At 35.1% G+C, this 20,081-nt stretch overlaps 1 long non-coding RNA gene across 2 annotated transcripts in view; it reads left to right on the plus strand.

Annotated features, from left to right (window-relative positions):
- The first annotated feature begins 1,268 nt into the window (after positions 1 to 1,268).
- Positions 1,269 to 20,081, plus strand: part of LOC144579041 (uncharacterized) — a 77,289-nt gene continuing 58,476 nt past the window's right edge. Inside the window, exons 1-4 of one of the 2 annotated variants that reach the window (XR_013525834.1) lie at positions 1,269 to 1,376; positions 13,444 to 13,594; positions 14,367 to 14,435; positions 18,850 to 19,200. This is a non-coding gene — a long non-coding RNA (uncharacterized LOC144579041). Of the gene's footprint in view, positions 1,377 to 13,443; positions 13,595 to 14,366; positions 14,436 to 18,849; positions 19,201 to 20,081 lie in introns of those variants that run through there. The other variant, XR_013525835.1, reaches the window with a different exon arrangement.

Genomic DNA, 20,081 nt, shown 5'->3' on the forward strand with positions numbered 1-20,081 from the left:
TTCCGACCTCTCTAGTATCCAGTTCCAAAGTGTCTTCCACATTTTCAGTCATTCTTATAACAGCACCTGACTGTCTGTGGTAACAATTACTACATTAGTCTATTCTCAGGCATGCTGCTAATAAAGACATAGTCAAGACTGGGTAATTTGCACACGCGCGTGCACACACACACACACACACACACAAAGGCTTAATTGACTCACAGTTCCACATGGCTGGAGAGGCCTCAGGAAACTTAAAATTATGATGGAAAAGGAAGCACACATATTCTTCTTCATATGACAGCAGGAAGGAGGAGTGCTGAGTCAAAGGGAAAAAAATCCCCTAAGAAAACCATCAGCTCTCATGAAAACTTACTGAATATCATGAGAACAGTATGAGAGTAACTGCCCCCCATGATTCAGTGTGGGGACTATGGGAACTATAATTCAAGATGAGATTTGGAGGGGATAACAGCCAAACCATATCACACTTTAATAAAAATTTTTAAGAGTATTGATTATTTTATGATATAAACAGAAATAGAAATATTTTATCAATTAATGGATATTTAATTTCAGCCAGTGACTAAGCTCCTTCCTGTTATAGATTATATATCATGAACGAGTGTGGTTTGTCTTTTCCATCTTGTTTCTATACTGAGTGTTTATTATTCAGGAAACTTTATGACAATGAGAATTTTAATATTAACATTACATATCTAACACCTGAGGGAAAAATAAGTTAACATAGTTAAAATAAACTAAAATATCACAGAAATCACTTTCTGAGTAATTTGATTATACTCCATTATGCCAACTTCTCACAAACATTCTTTAATTAAACAAAATGAGATAAATATTATTGCCATGTTCTGTTAAATGAGATATTTTTGTAAATATTATATTACTTAAGAACTTTCTTTTCTTTAATTATGTATTTGATGATATGGTAAATTGAGATATGGTGGAAGATTTTTTCAAATACACAGCTATTTATTATTGAAGGGAAGGGAGCAAACATTTTCAATGTATTTAAATAAGTATATTGAGAGTCTAAATGCATAATCTATAATTATCAATATACTTAAAAATTATGAAAATATACATGTGAGAATTTGTAAAAGTGAAAACCAGTCACTTTTTATTAAAGAGACCAAATATGTTAAAAGGCCCAAAGTTACATTTTTTTCCTAGTGAGATAGATCTTATATTAGCTTTTCTTCTACACAACAAATTTTCACAAACTTAGTGACTTAAAACAATACCTATTCATTTTTTGTTTCCATAGGTTAGGATTCCAAGTACATGCTTGTGTTCAAGAGACTGTCTACACTTCCCTGCCACGAAGCCCTTTCTGTTAGCATTTTCACAACCTCTCTATTTTCTTTTTAAAGGTAAGCAAGAGAACAGATATACAATAATCTAATCACTGGAGAAATTCCTCAGCACCTTCGTCATGTTCTATTAGAAGCAAGTCCCAGTTTTGCCGACACTCAAGGGTATGGGATTATACAACAGGTGACTTCCTGGGGCTTATGCTAGGATGTGTTCATCCACAGCTCAGATTGACTCACATATATTTGTTTTTCAATGGTTGCAATTCTAAGGTGTTTTTTTTTTTTTTTTGATACCATGGAACACTTAATAGCATTTACTCAATGTGACTTTTTCAATATCCTTTGAGTAAGTTACCAGTGAGTACTGTGAATCTTCAAACCATATTAGGTAAAGGAGTATGAAGAATAATAAATAACACATAGTAAATACATAATAAATGAGTCTGTCAACATTATTATTATTTGTATGATTATTGATATGTACATGGGGTTTGAAAGGTCAGCATGATAAGCCTTACTTGAGTTTTGATGGGACTTGCAATAGGTGCACAACAACAAAACAAATAATATAATTGGGGTGATGGAAAAATTAGCAACCAAAGACAGAACAAAATCTGAGCTTCCTCGTGAACCAGAAACATTGTGAATGCTTAGGTTTCTTGCAGTTTTATAGAATCTTAAATAGGCTTGTTTGTTTAATTTATTAATGCAGACATGGTAGGTGGACTGGAAATGCAATAAGAATGAGTAAAAAAAGATGGGTTTTCAGAAAAACATGCAGGCACCACTGGGTATGTCTTTGGAATATGTCTCCAGTAAATGAAATTTTGCATATTTTCTACAGACTGAGCTTTTAATTTTGACCATATTTGTTTGATGAATTATTAGTTATCACTGGTGTAGTAAGACTAGATATTGCATAAACACTGAAGAGACATCCCTAACAAATTTGCTTGCAGAACTGAGGATAGTTAATTATCACCAGATTACAAGTAAACTTAGTCTTTGAGAATAAATGAAGAAACAAAAGTGAAAACATTGAGGAAAACATTCCAGAAAGATGAATTCAAATGTGCAAACCTTTGGAAACATGAAAATGCATGATGTTTTATAAAGAAAATTTTAGAAGAAGCTTGGTGTCTGGAAGGTAAATGAGTTTTTGAAAATTTGGCAGCAATGTGAGGCTAAAGAGAGAATCTGGGGTCAAAATATTAACAGCTTGAGAGAGCTGAAAATTTGCAAATATAGAAGTGACGAAGATCTACATTTTATAAACATCTCAGGAGATGACTTTAGGGTTGGTTTTAAATAACAGGGGTTCATTTAGAAAAATGGTATGGTAATACACATAAAAAATTAAAATTTAATTAAAGGAAGCATTCATCAGTATGAGAAAGAAAAGGCTGATTTGAAAGATATTTGAGGGATAATTTTTAACAGAAATTGGTAACTAATTAGAGTCCGGCTGATCAGCCAGAGTGAGTGAATCAGTTGTCACAAGGTCTGGTTGTTTTAAAAGTATGCGGCACAACTCCCATCTCTCTCTTCCTTCTGCTCCAGCCATGGTGAAGTGCTGGCTCCTTGTTTGCCTTCCACCTTGATTGAAAATTTTCTAAAGACTCCCCAGAAACCAAGCAGATGCTGCCATGCTTCCTGTATACAACCTGCAGAATTATGGACCAATTAAATCTCTTTTTTTAAATAAATTGCCAAGTCTCAGGCATTTGTTAATAGCATTATGAGACTGGATTAATACACTGGCTAAGGAAGCAACATTTACCTCAAACTGCATTGCCCAATAAGATATTCCTGGGCCCCATGGGAGCTTATACTTTTACTTTACATTGATTAATTTGTAAATTTTAAAATTTAATGCCTCAGCTGGCATAAAGGAATTCTTAGTCCCAGCAACTCAGGAGATTGAGGCAAGACTTTGAGACCCCATCTCTAAAACAAATATGTATATATCTCAGTAGCAATAATCAATTTCAAGTACTCAATAGCCTCATGTGGCTTGTGGCTACCATATTGGAAAGCACAGATAAACAAGATTTTTCTTCCTTATTGGAAGGTCTATTGGACAGCAGTAATATAGAGTGAATTCCTGGTATCCTGTGTGTTTATTAGAAGAAACTTATTTAAAAAATAACAGTTGGGTAATAGCATAATGAAAGAAATCATAAATTATTAGGTTTGCATTAAATGTGGGTATACAATTGTTTTCTACCACTCTTCTGCTTTTACCAATAACATGATAAGAATATCCTTATTCATATAGCTTTCTATTTGGATGCAAACCTGTAGACGAAATTTCTGTTATTATTTATTATCTGCAAGAACATGTAATATTTAAAATAATGTTTGAAAAGTTCTCCTCTAATTTATATTATCTAGTTATATGAGAAATCTTATTTCCCATACAATAGCTTACAAAACTGTTTAATACAAAAAGTAGTGATTTTCCAATTCAATCTCACCATAGAATTACATATTATATTTCATAAGTATATAACTATGAGTGATTCTAAATATTGTTATATCTTTATAACCAATTTATATAGTATTTTAGGTCTTACTTTATTATATTTTAAGCTTCTTCTTTTGTATTGATTTCTATGGCATTTTATATATTTAGAATATAAAATTATTCATGAGGTTGCCTTAAAGTTAAAAATCCCATTTCCTAGTTATTTATTTCTTCATTGACCTTGTTTATTATAAAAGTGTAGCCCTTTAAAATGTGTTAAATATGTCAATATTTCCTTTATGATTTCTGGAATATAATTCTTATTTATGTATAAGATCACTCATGCCTTCTAGTATCTGCATAGTTCTTATGTTAAAATATTAGTATTTGACCTGGCATTTATTTTTCCGTAAATTTGTTTTAATCTAATAAATGGTAGAACTTTAAAAAAATTGTAGCTATTCAATTATATGAAGAAACAAAAGAGCACTAACATTTCTTAGCTTTGCTTTTGTTATTGTGAAGTGACTGCAAGTGACTAAAAAGTTCCCTAGACTTTGTATGTTTGTATGCAAAGGATAAACAGTAGAAATATAGTATTTATAATGAAATATTGGAATGATTACAAATAAATTAAAGAAAAAGTGAGTAATATTTTTCTCAATACTATACTGAGTGAAATAAATGACTCACGCATTACAATAAGTCAAAAACAGAATAATGTAAGTTAATTTTTTTTAAAAAAGCAAAATATTCATGCTTTCATATATGTGGCAAACCTTATAAAATAATAACCTAAAAGAATTAACTGATAGAACGTTTATAATTGGATTAGTTTAAAACCTAGTTATAGAGAAATTGAAAGATAAATCTGGGTTTAAGCTATTGGAGAAATACATAGTTTATATGGCAGAAATAAGACCAAGAATAATATGTTAGCAAATTTACTAATTCAAGGTTGCTTATATAATCATCTTCTTAAGAATAAGTGTCAATTACTAACTATTAAGGAAACAGAAACTGCATTGGCAATACCAGCATATTCTGCAGATCAAACTGTAAAACAGACTGAAATTTTTCCATTTCTAGTCCACTAGTTAATTGAAATCCCATAAAGCCATAGATGTGAATGGATGGAAGGGAAGCAATGCAGAAAGAAGCAGTGTCAAAAAGACACTGAATCTCCAGCTCATGAAATTTACTTTTATATTCTGTCCCTGCCCAAACCCGTTTTCTTACGTATTATTTTTACTCAATAATAAATTGGTTCTGCACACATCCAACTTTATTAATAGATGCCTTTGACTTGGAAAATGGAGACTGCATGGTCACCTGCTGTCATCTTCAGTTTGTTCTCTTCCAAGAGCTAATAATAAGCCCAAAGCTAATTCTCAAGAAGTAGGAAATTTACTTTCAGAAGTAAACACTGATTTAATCTAAAATCCTAGAAGTTGTCCTTGTGGTTCTTCTATCGGTGTCTATCAGGATGGTCTATAAACCATCATACTATTTATGGATCTATTGAATCATTAGGCCATGGAGAAGAGCATCTTGTATTTTAGTCTCTATTTATTGAAAGGTCACCTCTTGTTATGGCTCTCATTAATATAGGCAGCCTTAATATGTGATTTGGTAAATACATTGCAGAAGCACTCTCAAGTGTGGTATGTTGTCTCCAAAATCTTGAAAACCCTACCAAGCATTGAGCCTTTACATTTTTTTGTGACAGTGCAAATGAAGGAAATATATTTGTTTACTTTGAGGAAAATATAGATATATTCCAGGCTATTGAACCCACAGAACTTTAATGGAGAGGTAGATCCATACATTTTTGTGGAATTACTGCCCAGATTCTGGCTAGCATTTACCTTACTAAACTATTTCATAGTAATTGCTACCTCTTACACATCAGATTCAATAAACTTAATGCCATCAATGTGGTGGACCAGATTGGGGTTTTGTGGAATGTCATGATGGTCAAAGTCTGCAGATCATATTATATCTAGAACAAAATTAATTGATACAATCCTGAGACAAGGCTATGAAGGTTTACTGTTAGCCCAGCTAGGTCAAAGCAACTGACTTCTGGGGATCCTTCCAGTTTGGAGAAGAAAATCATTAGCCATATCAATAGAAGCATTATAAGTGTTCAATGATATATTTCATCATCCTGGTAATAAGTACAGTACTTAATAGATGGTTTTTTCAATTACAGCCTCCTCCAACCCTCTAACCTCAAGTAGGCCCTGATGTCTATTGTTTCCTTCTTTGTGTCCCTGTATACTCAATGCATAACTCCATGATATAAGACAAAAGACATTATATTTGGTTTTCTGTTCCTGCATTAGTTCACTTAAATTAATGGCCTCAAGCGTTATTCATGTTGCTGTAAAAGGACATGGTCTTGTTCTTTTTTATGGCTGCATAATATTCCATGGTATATGTATCCCACTTTTCTTGTCCATTCTACCATTGATGGGCATTTAGGTTGATTCCATATCTTTACTATTGTGCATAGTGCTGTGATAAGCATTCACATTCATGTATCTTTCTGGTACAAAAATTTATATTCCTTTGGGTATATACCCAATAATGGGATTGCTGGGTCAAATGGTAATTCTGCTCTAAATTCTTTCAGAAATCATCAAACTGCTTTCCACAATGGTTAAGCCAACTCACCTTGCCCCCAACAGTGTATAAGCATTCTCTTTTCTTTGCAACATCACCAGCATCTGTTATTTTTTGACTTTTTAATAACAGCCATTCTGACAGGTATAAGATGGTATCTCATTGTGGTTTTGATTTACACTTCTCTAATGAATAATTATTTGAGCATTTTTTCACAAATCTATGTCTTCTTTTGAGAAGTCTCTACTTATGTCATTTACTCACTTTTTAATGGGGTTGTTTTTTTGCCTGTAAATTTGTTTAAATTCCTTATAGATTTTGGATATTGGGCCTTTACTGGATACATAGTTTGCAAATATTTTCTCTTATTTTGCAGATTGTGTGTTTACTCTGCTGTCAATTTCATTTGCTGTGCAGAAGCTTTTTAGTTTAACTAGGTCTCATTTGACAATTTTTGTTGCAGTTGTTTTTGGCATTTTCATTATAGAACCTGTGTCAGGGCCTATGCCGAAAATGGTATTTCCTAGGTTACCCTCCAGGGTTTTTATAGCTTTAGGTCATATTTTTAAGTCCTTAATTTATCTTGAGTTTATTTTCTTATGTGGTATAAGTGGTCCAGAATCAGTGTTCTGCATATGGTTAGCCAGTTATCCCATTACCATTTATTGAATAGAAAGTCCTTTCCTGATTATTTTTTTTTCAATTATGTTGAAGATCAGATGGTGTCGGTGTGTGCCATTATTTCTGGGCTCCCAATGCTGTTCCCTTGTTACAATACTATACTGTTTTGATTACTGTAGACTTGTAGTACAGTTTGAGGTCAGATAGACCCTAGCTCTGTTCTTTTTGTTTAGAATTTTCTTGGGTATTTGGGATCTTTTTTGGTTTCATTTGAATTTTAAAATTGTTTCTTCTAATTCTATGAAGACTGTTATAGGTAGTTTAATAGGAATAACATAAATTTATAAATTTCTTTGGGAGGTATGGCCATTTTAATGTTATTCATTTATACATGAGCATAAAATAATTTTCTATTTCTTTGTGTCATCTCTGATTGGTTTCAGCAGGGTTTTGTAATTCTCATTGCAGATATTTTTCATTCCCTGGTTAACTATATTCCCAGATAATTTATACTTTCTGTGTCTATTGTGAATGGGATTACATTCTTGATTTGGCTCTAAGCTTAAGCTTGAATGTTGTGTATGGGAATACTTCTGATTTTTATACATTGACTTTGTATTATAAAATTTGCTTAAGTTGTTTATCAGATGTAGGACATTTTTGGCAGAGATTATGGGATTTTGTACATATAGAATCATATAATTTACAAAAAAAGTAGTTTTACTTCCTCCTTTCATTTATGGATGTATTTTTTTATTTTATTTTACCTGATTCCCTTGGCTAGAAGTTTCAGTATGTTGAATATGAGTGGTGAGAGTGAGGACCCTTGTGTTGTTCCAGTTCTGAAAGGAAATGTATCCAGTTTTTTTCCATTCAGTATGATATTGTCTATGGGTTTTCATAAATGTATCTTGTTATTTTAAGGTATATTCTTTTGATATCTAGTTTGTTGAGAGTTTTTATGATGAAGAGATGCTGGATTTTATTGAAAGCCTCTTCTGCATCTATAGAGATGATCATTTAGTGTTTGTTTTCACTCCTGTTTATGTGACTAACCACATTTATTGATTTAGGTACATTGAACTTCGCATCCCAGGGATAAAGCCTACTAGATTGTGGTAGATTCTGTTTTTTTGATGTGCTACTGGATTTTGTTTGCTGGTATTTTGTTGAGGATCCTTGCATCCATATTCATCAATGATATTGGCCTGAAGTTTACTTTTTTGTTGTGTCTCTGCTGGGTTTTGATGTCAGAATGATGCTGTCCTCATAGAATCAGTTAGGGAGAAATCACCCCTTCTGGATTGCTGATAATAGTTTCAGTAGGAATGGTATCATCTCTTCTTTATATATTGGTTAAATTCAGCTATGAATCCATCTGGTCTGGGCTCTTTCTGGTTAGTAAGCTTTTTATTACCGATTCAATTTTATAACTCGTTGGTCTCAAGTTTTCAATTTCTTTCTTATTTAATCAACAGATGTTGTATGTTTCCAGGAATTTATTTGTTTCTAGTTGGTTTTTTAATTTGTGTACATAAACATGTTCATAATAGTCTCCAAAGGTTTTTGTATTTCTGTAGGGTCAGTGGTATTATCCCCTTTGTCATTTCTGATTTTGTTTAGTTAGATCTTCCTTCCTTTTTTTCAATATTAGTCTAGGTAGTGGTCTATCAATCTTAGTTACTCTTTCAAAAAACAAACTTCTAGATACGTTGATTTTTTTGTGTGGTTTTTCACGTTTCAGTGTCATTCGATTCAGTTCTTATTATTGGTTAATTCTTTTCTGCTGACAGCTTCAGTGTAGGTATGCTATTATTTATCTAGTTCCTCCAGGTGTGATTCTGGATTGTCAGTTTTTGATCTTTCTACCTTTTTGATATGTTCATTAGCTGCTATAAACTTTCCTCTTAACACTGCTTTAACTGTGTTTCATAGATTCTGATATGGTGTATCTTTGCTCTTATTAATTTCAAAAATGTTTTTTATTTCTGCCTCAATTTTATTGTTTACTCAAAAGTCATTCTTAAACAGGTTGTTTAATTTCCATGTAATTATATGGCTTTGAGAAATTTGGGCATCGGTTTTTTCTTTTTATTTCACTGAGGTTCGGAAATGTGGTTTGTATAATTTTTTTAAAAAGTTGTTGAGAATTGCATTACAGCTGAATTTCTATTCAGCTTTTGATTATGTACCATGTAAGGATGAGAACAATGTATATTCTGTTTGTGTTGGGTGGAGTTTTCTGTAGATATCTGTTAGGTACATGAGGTCAAGTGTCAAGTTTAAGTCCTTAATGTATTCGTTAGTTTTCTACCTGAATGATCTGTCTAATACTATCAGTATGTTATTAAAGTCTCTCACTACTATGGCGTCCTTCTGTGACTCTTCATCAATCTCTAAGATCTCTAAAAACTTGTTTCATGAATCTGGGTGTTCCTCTGTTGAATGCATATATATTTAAGATCATTAGGTTTTGTTTCTGAATTGAACCTTTTAACATTATGTAATGCCTTTCTTTCTTATTTTTAGTCATTGTTGGTTTAAAGTCTGTTTTGTCTGAAATTAGTATAACAACTCATGCTTTTTTTCCATTTTCCATTTCCTTGGTAGATTTCTCTCTATCCCTTTTCTTTGAGCCTGTGGATGTCATTGCACGTGAGATGGGTCTCTTGAAGACAGCATTCCATTCCGTCTTGCTTCTTTATCTATCTTGCCACTCTGTGCCTTTTAATTCGGGCACTTTACCCAGTTACATGGTACATTAATATAGATAAGTGTGGGATTTAGATCTCTCATCATGTTTTTAGCTGATTACTATGCAGACTTGATGGTGTAGTTGCTTTATAGTATCAATGGTCTATGTTCTGTAGTGTGTTTTTGTAGTGACTGATAATTGTCTTTTGTTTTCATATTGAGAAGCCCCTTAAGTATCTCTTGTAAGCCAGGTCTGGTGTTAATGAATTCTCTTAGCATGTGCTTGTCTGAAATGCATCTTATTTCTTCTTTGATATAAAGTTTAGTTTGGCTGGATCTGAAATTCTTAGAATTTCTTCCCTTTAAGGATACTGAATGTAGGTGCCCAATCTCTTCTGATTTATAAGGTTTTTTCTGGAAATGTTCACTGTTAGCTTAATGGGGTTCCTTTTGTATGCTACCTGTCCCCTCTGTCTCAGTGTCTTTCATATTTTTTCTTTCATTTTGACCTTGGGGAATCTGATGACTATGTGCCTTGGCAATGCTCATCTTATGTTGTATCTCTAAAGCTTTCTCTATATCTCTTATATTCGAATGTTGGCCTGTCTAGCTAGGTCTAGAAAATTTTCATGGACCAAAATAGTTTTTCAAAGTTGCTTGCATTCTGTCTCTCTCATTCAGGGATATCAATGAGTCATTCATTTGGTCCTTTACATAATCCCGTATTTCTTGGAGACTTTATTCATTCTCTTTATTTTTTCTGACTGAGTTAATCTGGAGAACTGGTCTTCAGGCTTTAAGAGTCTTTTATTAGCTTTGTCTATTCCATAGTTAATGCTTGTGATTTTATTATGAAATTCTTGTTGTGTAGTTTTTAGATCTATAAGATCAGTTTGGCCCTTTTATAAAATGGCCATTACATCTTTCAGCTCCTGATAACCTTATTGTATCTCTTAGATTCATTGGATTAGATTAGACTTTCTCCTGATTCTTGATTTTTATTTCTATCCATATTCTGCATTCTATTTCTGCCATTTCAGTCATTTCAGCATGGTTAAGAACCATTGCTAGGGAACTAATATGGTCATTTGGAGGTAAGAAGACACTGCCATTTTGTGTTTCCAGAGATCTTGCTTTGATTCTTTCTCACCTGTGTGGGCTCATATTCCTTTAGTCTTTGACGTTGCTGTCCTTTAGATAGTATTTTTTTCTTTTGTCTTCTTTGATATACCTGGCAATTCTGTTGTGGCATAAGGTGGGTTCAGCCAACTAGTTCTGTTTCTGGAGGATTTTAGCTGTCCAAGGATCAGCTCAGCACTTCTGGATGAGCATTCTAACTCTGGAGGGCTAGTACCAGGCCACCAGCTTTGTTCTCCTGCCCCTCAGAGTTAGTAACCTCTTGTGCTGGAAAGGCAAGATATTTCTATTATGCTGGTCACAACACTCTGATGAGAGGTGCCAGCCAAAGTACTTTGTTGGGGCAGAGGCAGTGAGATCCATTCTTGCTTCTGTGTGCTAACAGCTATGGTGGTGCAGCAGGGGCAGGACACCGTTAAAGGTGAAGTAACTGGTGATTGTGTTTGCACTTGCACAGGCAGTGGCAGGAGTATGGCAGGTTACCCACAGATCACTATGGGCATGGCACTGGTTGAGTGGGGCAAGTGACATTTGAGTGTGTGTTCACGCCGGCAACAGCTGCATGGTGCTGTGTCCAGCACATCAGCAGGGACAGGACAGAGGAGTGCACTCATACCGGCAATAATGGGGTGGTGGGATACATGCACACATTAAATGGCAGCAGGAAACTGGAGACAAAGTCCACCCACACCTGCACACCAGTAAACTGATGAAGTGGTCTTGGGGGAGTGCATGCTGGCAAAGTGGCAGGCAGGGTCTGCAAATGGGGGAGGCTCCAGGTAGGCTGGTGAATGTCAGCAGAGGCTGGACAACTGGAGTTCTCTGAGAGACAGTTGTAGTCTGCTGGTGAAGAAACTGTGATTAAGTTCCCTGAAAAGCACCAGAGAACCCTACTGTGTCCAGATCTAACAGTCTTTCAGGCTAAAGCGTCTAAAAGAAGGGTGGCAAGCCTTGGGGGATGGGAGATGCTGGTCATGCTACACTGCAGGCATTCCACACAGGCTGGAGTCCTGCCCTTGCCTCCCCTCTTAGCAGCTCTGCCTGCCAGCTCAAGTGTCTGTGGAGTTCTTATGGACTCCTGCTGCCAGGATACCAGAGATCTGTGGCAAGAGTGAAACACTCCTCACCTGTTCAATTTTCTACTTCCCCAAGAGTTTCTGGGGGCCAAGAACAGGTCCCAGTGCTTGACCGCCCTGTCCAGGGTTCCCAGCTTCCTCCCTCTTCAGCCTAGTATTTTGTATTCTCCCCACCCACTCTCAATACCCTCCTTTAAGGATCCGCTAGTAGTGTGTCAGTCTTCCCAGTGTCCCAGTCTCTCAGTGGGAGATGTTCCTGCTGGCTATGTCTAGTTGACAGATTGGCAGAATATACCTAAGAATTGGTTCTTCAGGCTGAACAAACTTGGTGCTGATATCTGCTAAGATTCTGAGGACGTTTCAGGAAGCTTTTATTCATGGTGAAAGGTAAAGCTATATCACGCATGTCACATAGCAAGAGCAGGAGCAAGAGATGCCATATTTATTATTTTATGAAAAAAAGGCAATTCAATATTTCATAAATGGATTACCTTAAGCTTACATTTTGGGGGGCTACTTTGTGGCTGTGGAGCATATTTGAATTTTCAGGAATGAAATTTGTATGACCTCCCAAATAATTCAAGATAACAAAAAAATTAGTATAACAGATACTGGCTTTCTCAGAAGGTAGCCATCAAAGCAGTTACTTTATTTAATGTTTTAAATATATAAATTTATTGTGCAGCACTCATCATATAACATAAATTATAATATATGTATATATATATATTCCATATTCATATGAATTATTTTAAGTTTGACCACAGCATGCAAGGGAGTAGATACTAACACAAATATTACTATATTATATATCATTTGATGCTAATTTTTATCTCAACTTCCATGGGAAAATAGATATATTTCAGTGTGTGTGTAAAACATAGAAATGCTTTTTAGTTAACAGGTTTACCAAAGATAGGAGAACATGAGATAAAGAATAATTTTCTCTTAGGCCAGTTGAATATACATGAACATTTTTAATACATCTTTTTATTCCATCTGCCATTTTCATGCTTTAGTGCATCAAATGTTCCACTCCTTCTCACTCATTTTTTACTTACAAAATATTAGCCATATCCTTCTATATTTACCCAAGAGCCCTGGCATATTCACTGCTTCAGTGCTCACCTACTAGGATAAAGTATCCAGCAAATTTTGTCTGAATACTGCCCTTCTGCCTTCTCATTCATGTGTGACATCCATTTGTTATGCTGCAAGATACTGGCCTATTCCCTGCTGTGAGTACCCAAAGACCTCTCCACCTTGATGTTATAATGCAAAGTAACCTAGATATTTTGTGTTCCTCCATATTTCTTTTGTCTCTGTCTTCCTTTCTCTGACAACATTAGAGCATAAATAACAACTAAAATACGATTAAAGTCAATATTATTTGTGGCCAGTATGCTTTTTTTTTGTAAATCATATTGTTGATAGATTACTTCTAATCCAATGTGACTAATAGTCATAGTCATGATAGTCATTTGTGTTCTTTCCAAGACAGAAAGAAAGAGAGAACGAGAAAGAAGAGATTTTCCTACACTGAGCATATTTTGCTTTTTTGCCATCAGTTGTGATCACATGCTCATTCGGATGGGCATTTCCTGGAGAGCTACATGTACATGTGGAATAAGGAGGGGGAACTGTAATCCCTGGTAAGGATTTCAGAACTCATGTACAAATACAAGTGTCTCTTCATCTTCTGAGACTTACAATAGGTGAAACATAAGCTGCAGAATATGTAACCATTTTTCACCTGAAGCCTCCATTCATGATTTAGGAATCAATAATGTTAATAGTCTAAATTGAGTTAAAATGTGAATTTTTATGCAAATGCTGTCATAAAAAGTCAATTTCTTAATTATACTAAAAGTTCAATATAAGAAATGTATAATAGCAAGAATAATATAAATTATAAACAGATAATGCATGAAGCATTATACTCTTTTCCATAAATTATTTCATTGATACTCATTGCTATGGCATTTATCAAGAAATTGAGAATTAGATATATTAAGTAATTGTTCATAATTATTATGTACAAGTAGAAGTATTCTCATTAGCTAAATTTATGGATAATTCCACAAACGACATTCTGTTATTCTTAAAGACAGGAGATATGAAGCTAGTGAAAGGCAGGTTTACATTGTAAATATAGTTATTAAGTTGGTCATTTTATACATGATAAATAGCCTCCAAGAGGTTAAAGAGACCAACTCTGTGTCAGTCTTACAGAAGTGAAAGTTAACACATAATTAGAAGACTTAATATACCTTGAATACACTGTCTTTATAGAAGAGATAAATCAGAGTAGTTTATCTTGTTAATTCAGATTAAATATCTCTATACTGGGACAATAATTCGAGAAAATAAAATGTCTTCTCTACTGCCACTATATTTATATATTGTTTCTTTTTTTATATATAGGTATATTAATGAACTTCAACTGATACAAGCTTCTTGGAGTGGGGATCATGGCTGTGTCAGAAGCTATCAGTAAGCAATCCTTATGTTCTTCATTTACAACTGTAGTAATAAGATCCATGTGTCAAGCATTGCACTAAGAGCTTTACATATATTTACATATATTTTCATTCAATTCTCAGAACTACCACACAAGGTAAGTTTTATTATGTCCATTTGAAGACAAGGAAACTTATGTTCTGTGAAGTCAGATAACTTGTCCAAGATCTTGCAGCTGGTGTATAGCAGCCCAGATTTAAAATAAAATATTTCTCTGAAAAAGCCTTTGATTTTAATAAGCATTGTATAACATTGTCCCTTTTGACTATTTTGAGGCAGTTGCATTGTTATTTTGACAGACATTATTTTCAAAATTATGCATCTTATTCTCCATACAAAGTACATGCATAAATATAACTCATAATAAATATTATAATAGAAATTTACTTCCTTTTAAAAACAGGAGTTATGTTATATTTATAGACCATGCAGTTTCCAGATTACCATGGATTCTCAGTAATATTAAATTACAACCATAGATCATTTAACAATAAAAATTTTAACATCATGAAGTTAAAAACCAAAACAGCACAATTTACTTTAATGTTGCTATACACAAACAAATTCTCTGTCTTGTTTATGTTTGATCCACACATGTGGCTGTACAAACAGAAGGACAGATGTTGCAAGATAATTCAGCTTTATAGGTAGATTTAATTTACACAATGCTGGAGTACAAATGTTTGACAGAGCTTTTTAATTTTTCGTTCATATAAGAATATAACCAGGCAGAAAAACTCTATTTTTAAATGACAGTTCTTTGCATGGTCTAAAGTAGAATACCTGCTGGGGTTCATGGTAGTGGGTGCAGGAGGATGATATGACCTGTTTTATAATACTGTCTTGATTTGTGATACAATTAAAAAAAATTTTACATGTGAGGTTCCCTAGTCAGCAAGGCAGAATTTGTTTCAGGCATAAATACGCTTGATCCCTGTGTCAAGAAGAAGAATTCCACATTGCTTTAAAGCACCCCTGGCAGTTGATAATGGAGGGCTGTTGGCAATGATTATGGAGGCAGATGCTCACCTGTACTCCTACAGTGTACAATCTTGGCTGAATGACAAGGTGAGGAGAAGGAGAAGCTGTCACAGAATGGGGGCAACTGGCAGCTGGAACCCTCACAGGGAAGGGTAAACTGGTCACCCAGGGCTGCTTGCTTGACTGTAGCAGATCTCATCAATCATGCCAACATATGCAGCTGCCTGAAAATAAACAGGCTTCTCAGACGGGAGACGAAATGAGGTAAATTAAAAGGCCAATAATTTAAACAAATTCGTTTCCAGTTTCACAGCAAAGATGATGGATAAATTCTGCTGATAGACCCAGATTTCTGGTTAATTGATAAAAGTCACTGGTACATATTAATGTGACTAATTTAAATAATTCTGAAACACAATTCTCTTTTATATTTTTAAAGTTGCTATCCTTCTTAAAAATATAGTCAGGACTTTACATTTGTCAATTAATATATTGTGTTGAATTCTTCTAAATGTATTGCTGATGAATACGCAGCTAAAATAAACATTGCAGCTCTAGGTAATATACCAAAGCACATGTCTTCCTGTTATGTCCAAAGGCCCAACTGAAATCAGTGGGAATTTGGCTGTAACAATGACTGCATGATGATCCACACAGCATAAGACGATATTTTTATTTTCATTTCTTTTTCTTTTGTTTTATTAGTTGATAACTGATCTTCAAAGTATTTATCACAATATTGCTTTAATCCATTACTTCATGATTATACTCCCTCCTTCACTCTTTTATTCTGATTAGGTTAACATTAGTGTATTTCAACTCTTTAATATACATAGACACTATATACATAAATGTACATACATATACATTATATATATATGTAATTTTTTTAACATTCTTTTCTAATTCCTCATAGTACTGCAGCAACCTTCTATTTCACATCAAAAAAGTAAATCACTTGCAGTTCTTTCCTTTTTGGCTGAAAACAGACCTCTCCTGGGAACTCTTGACTAATAACAACAGATTCCCTAAGGTTACATGATGATGAACTCCACCATTAGACACTTAGTCGTTTTTACTCCTTGTTATCACAACCCTACCTTGAGCCAATCCTTCATCCTTCATCTAATTTAGATTTATCTAAAAGGATGAGAGGGCTCAGGTCCTTTTTACTGATGGATTTTGTATTTATATGCTTATGGTTGCTACCCAGTGCCCTACAGAGAGCACTGGGGTGGGGGTCTGATGAAATAATATCAGAAGACAGTGATTTGCTTTCTCAAATCTGACGTGGTGCAGAAATTAGAGAAAGACAAAACTAGCCTGAGGTCAATGTAATTCTCTCATCTCTCAAGCACATCTCCTTACACAGGTGGCATTACAGCTGTTGTTATGTCTGCAGGGGAATCACAGTTGTTGACAGCCCCTTACACAGCTGGCAGCCCAATGCAGGAACTCGAGAATCAGGTTCAACATTGCTAAATGGAAAGTGTCCACCTTGCCTTCTAAATGTCCATTTTTCTTTAATCTACATTTGGGGACAGTTTGTTGTTGCTGTGATTTTATTATTTTAATCATTGCTGAGAGTTCAAATTTCTCCTCACCTAGTAAGTTACTCAGTGATCTGTGATCTAATCTCACCAGCTATTTTCATCTTAGGAAAAAATAGGCATCTCTCCAAATGAATTATATGAAGATTTTAATCAGATATTAAGCTAAAAGTTCCTTTTAACGTTTCTCCACAATTTGTAATTGCTTGGGGTATATCATAGTAGTAAATCCTCAAGAGAAATAAATTATTTGGATTGCAGTAGAGTTGTGTTTTGCATTAGCAATTATTGCATAAAACTACAGAAAACGTGTCAATTGTGGGAGGGAAAAGAAGGTATAAATTCAGTAACTAGAACATTCAAAATGTCCAGGTAATACTTAGACACCTGGACATTCTAGTTTTATTTATTATTTTTGACATATTCATATATATATATATGTCACAGATTCTTTATTGCATACATTGGATTTCATCTTTCTGTTAGAAAGCCATTATGGAATCCTTGGGATTAATTGCCACAAACACATTGAGAGCCATGACTTTTTTTCTGACCTTTATGTTAGTACTAGCATACTGGGTTCTACAGTCTTTCCCGTTATCTCAATTTTCCTTTAACGTCAAAGAATATTCATGATGTATGTATGCTTTAAGCTCAATTAACTCTGATGACTGTGGCATATGTTTATAATCAAAATTATATTATGGACACGATCTAGGCACAGCTTAAAAGTGTCTCTATTATAATAATAAAAGTGGTCTTGCACATCATCTCATATTTCAAAATACTTAAATGCAAGCATTTTTGCCACGTTTTATGTGATATATAATAAGAGCATCATGAATTGACTCTAAGCTACAGTGCATGAAATTCTATCATAATTAATTAGTGTTGTTATAGCAACATATTTTATAGTCTTCTTTGACACCCAAAAGATGCAATGGCTTGGGGTAAATGATCTAAAAAGCATTTTGTCATTTTCATCTTCAGCCACTCTCATGCTACTATTTGCTCCTCTTCTTATTTTAATCATTTTTCTCTCAACTTGGATCTCCTCTTTTTGTAGGAACTGAGTACTCAAACCCCAGCACAGCAGCACATCTTAATAACAAGTTTGCTTGTGTGAATACTCAGAAGCTAGCACTAGTTTCCTGTCAGGCAGAACAAACACAGCTTGTCGTTTAGTTAAAATTAACTTTTATTTAGCATGACTGCATACAGCATGGAGACAGCATGCCACATTTCACTGCAAGTCACATTGCTCTGTATCCACCGTACACTAATAGGAGAAAACTCCTGTGTTTTTATCTTTATAACACAACCGACTGAACTAACTATGCTTGTTAGCATATTTGTAAAAAAGAAAAAAAAAAAACTCCATGTGGAGGGGAACTAACAAGCCATTTGTATATTCTGTGTAACTTAGAGGCTGGGAAAGAGGAAGAAGGAGATATGCAGAGGTCTCAGGTATAGTTAACTGCAGAACTGAGATGTGAAGTAAGGTCTCTGTGTTTCTTAATCGGTCAGCTTTAAACGAAATTACAAACTGCCTCCTGTCACATAGCTATAACACACACAGTGTCCTTATTTAATATACAAAATCAACTTGAGGAAAACTGTCTTGCAGTGCTAAGTGCATGGCTGTCTTGCCTGGTCCGTGGTAGAAAAGTCATACTAGTGACTCAATCTATCATATATCTGTCTGTATTCTAAGGGCAGGTCTATTAGCCCATTCTCATGCTGCTACAAAGAAATACCTGAGACTGCGTAATTTATACAGAAAATAGGTTTGGCCATAGGCTCCTGGTTCCATAGGCTATAAAGAATGATGATTCTGGCATCTGCTTGGCTTCTAGGAAGGCCTCAGAAAACTTACAATCATGGTGGAAGGCAAAAGAAGAGCAACGTATTTCACATGATGGCAGCAAGAGGAAGTGGGGAGATGCCAAACACTTAAACAACCAGATCTCATAAGAACTCTATCGCAAGAACAACACTAAAGGGATGGTTCTAAATTACTCATGAAGGATGCATGCGCATTATGAATCTAATCACCTCCCACCAGGCCCCACCTCCAACACTGGGGATTACTATTGAACATGAAAATTGGGTGGGGACATAGATCCAAATCATATCATTTCACCCCTGGCCCCTGCCAAATATTATGTCCTTCACACATTGCAAAATAAAGTCATGCCTTCCCAACAGCCCTGCAATATCGTAAGTCATTCCAGCATTAATTCAGAACTCCAAAGTCCAAAGCCTTATTGAAGAAAAAGATAGCCCCTTCCACCTATGAACCTATAAAATCAAAAACAAGTAAGTTACTTCCAAGATACAATGAAGATATAGACAATGGGTAAATATAACATACAAAAAGGGGGAAATCAGCCAAAAGAAAGAGGCTCCAGACCCCATGCAAGTCTGAAGCCCAGCAGGGCAGTCATTAACTCCTACAGCTCCAAAATAATTTACTTTGACTACATGTCTACATCCAGGGCACACTTACGCAAGAGGTGAGCTCCCAAAGATTTGGGCACCTCCATCCCTGTGACTTTGCTAGGTTTAGCCCCCATGGCTATCTCAAGGGTTGGCATTGAGTGCCTGCAGGTTTTATAGGTACAAGGTGCAAGCTGCTGGTGTGTCTATCATTCTGGGTCCTGGAGGACATTGGCCCTCTTCTTACAGCAGTACCGCAATGGGGACTCTGTGTGAGGGCTCCAACCCCACATTTTTCCTTCACACTGGCTTAGTATAGGTTCTCTGTGAGGGTTTCACTCCTCAGTAGGCTTATGCCTGGATATGTAGGATTTCCATACATGCTCTGAAATCTAGGTGGAGGCTCCCAAATCTCAACTTTTGTACTCTGTGCACCTATAGGCTTAACACTACATAGAAGCTTCCAAGGCTTATGGCTTGCAGTCTCTAAAGCAGCAGCACAAGCTGTACATGAGCCCTTTTTAGCCACAGCTAGAACAGGAGTGGCTGGGATGCAAGAATCAGTGCCCTGAGGCTGATTAGGGCAGCAGGGAACTGGTCCTGTCTCAGGAAACTATTCAGTCCTCCTAGGCCTCTGGGTCTGTGGTGG

This window comes from Callithrix jacchus, chromosome 1 (assembly GCF_049354715.1).
Source record: "Callithrix jacchus isolate 240 chromosome 1, calJac240_pri, whole genome shotgun sequence".
NCBI lineage: Eukaryota > Metazoa > Chordata > Mammalia > Primates > Cebidae > Callithrix > Callithrix jacchus.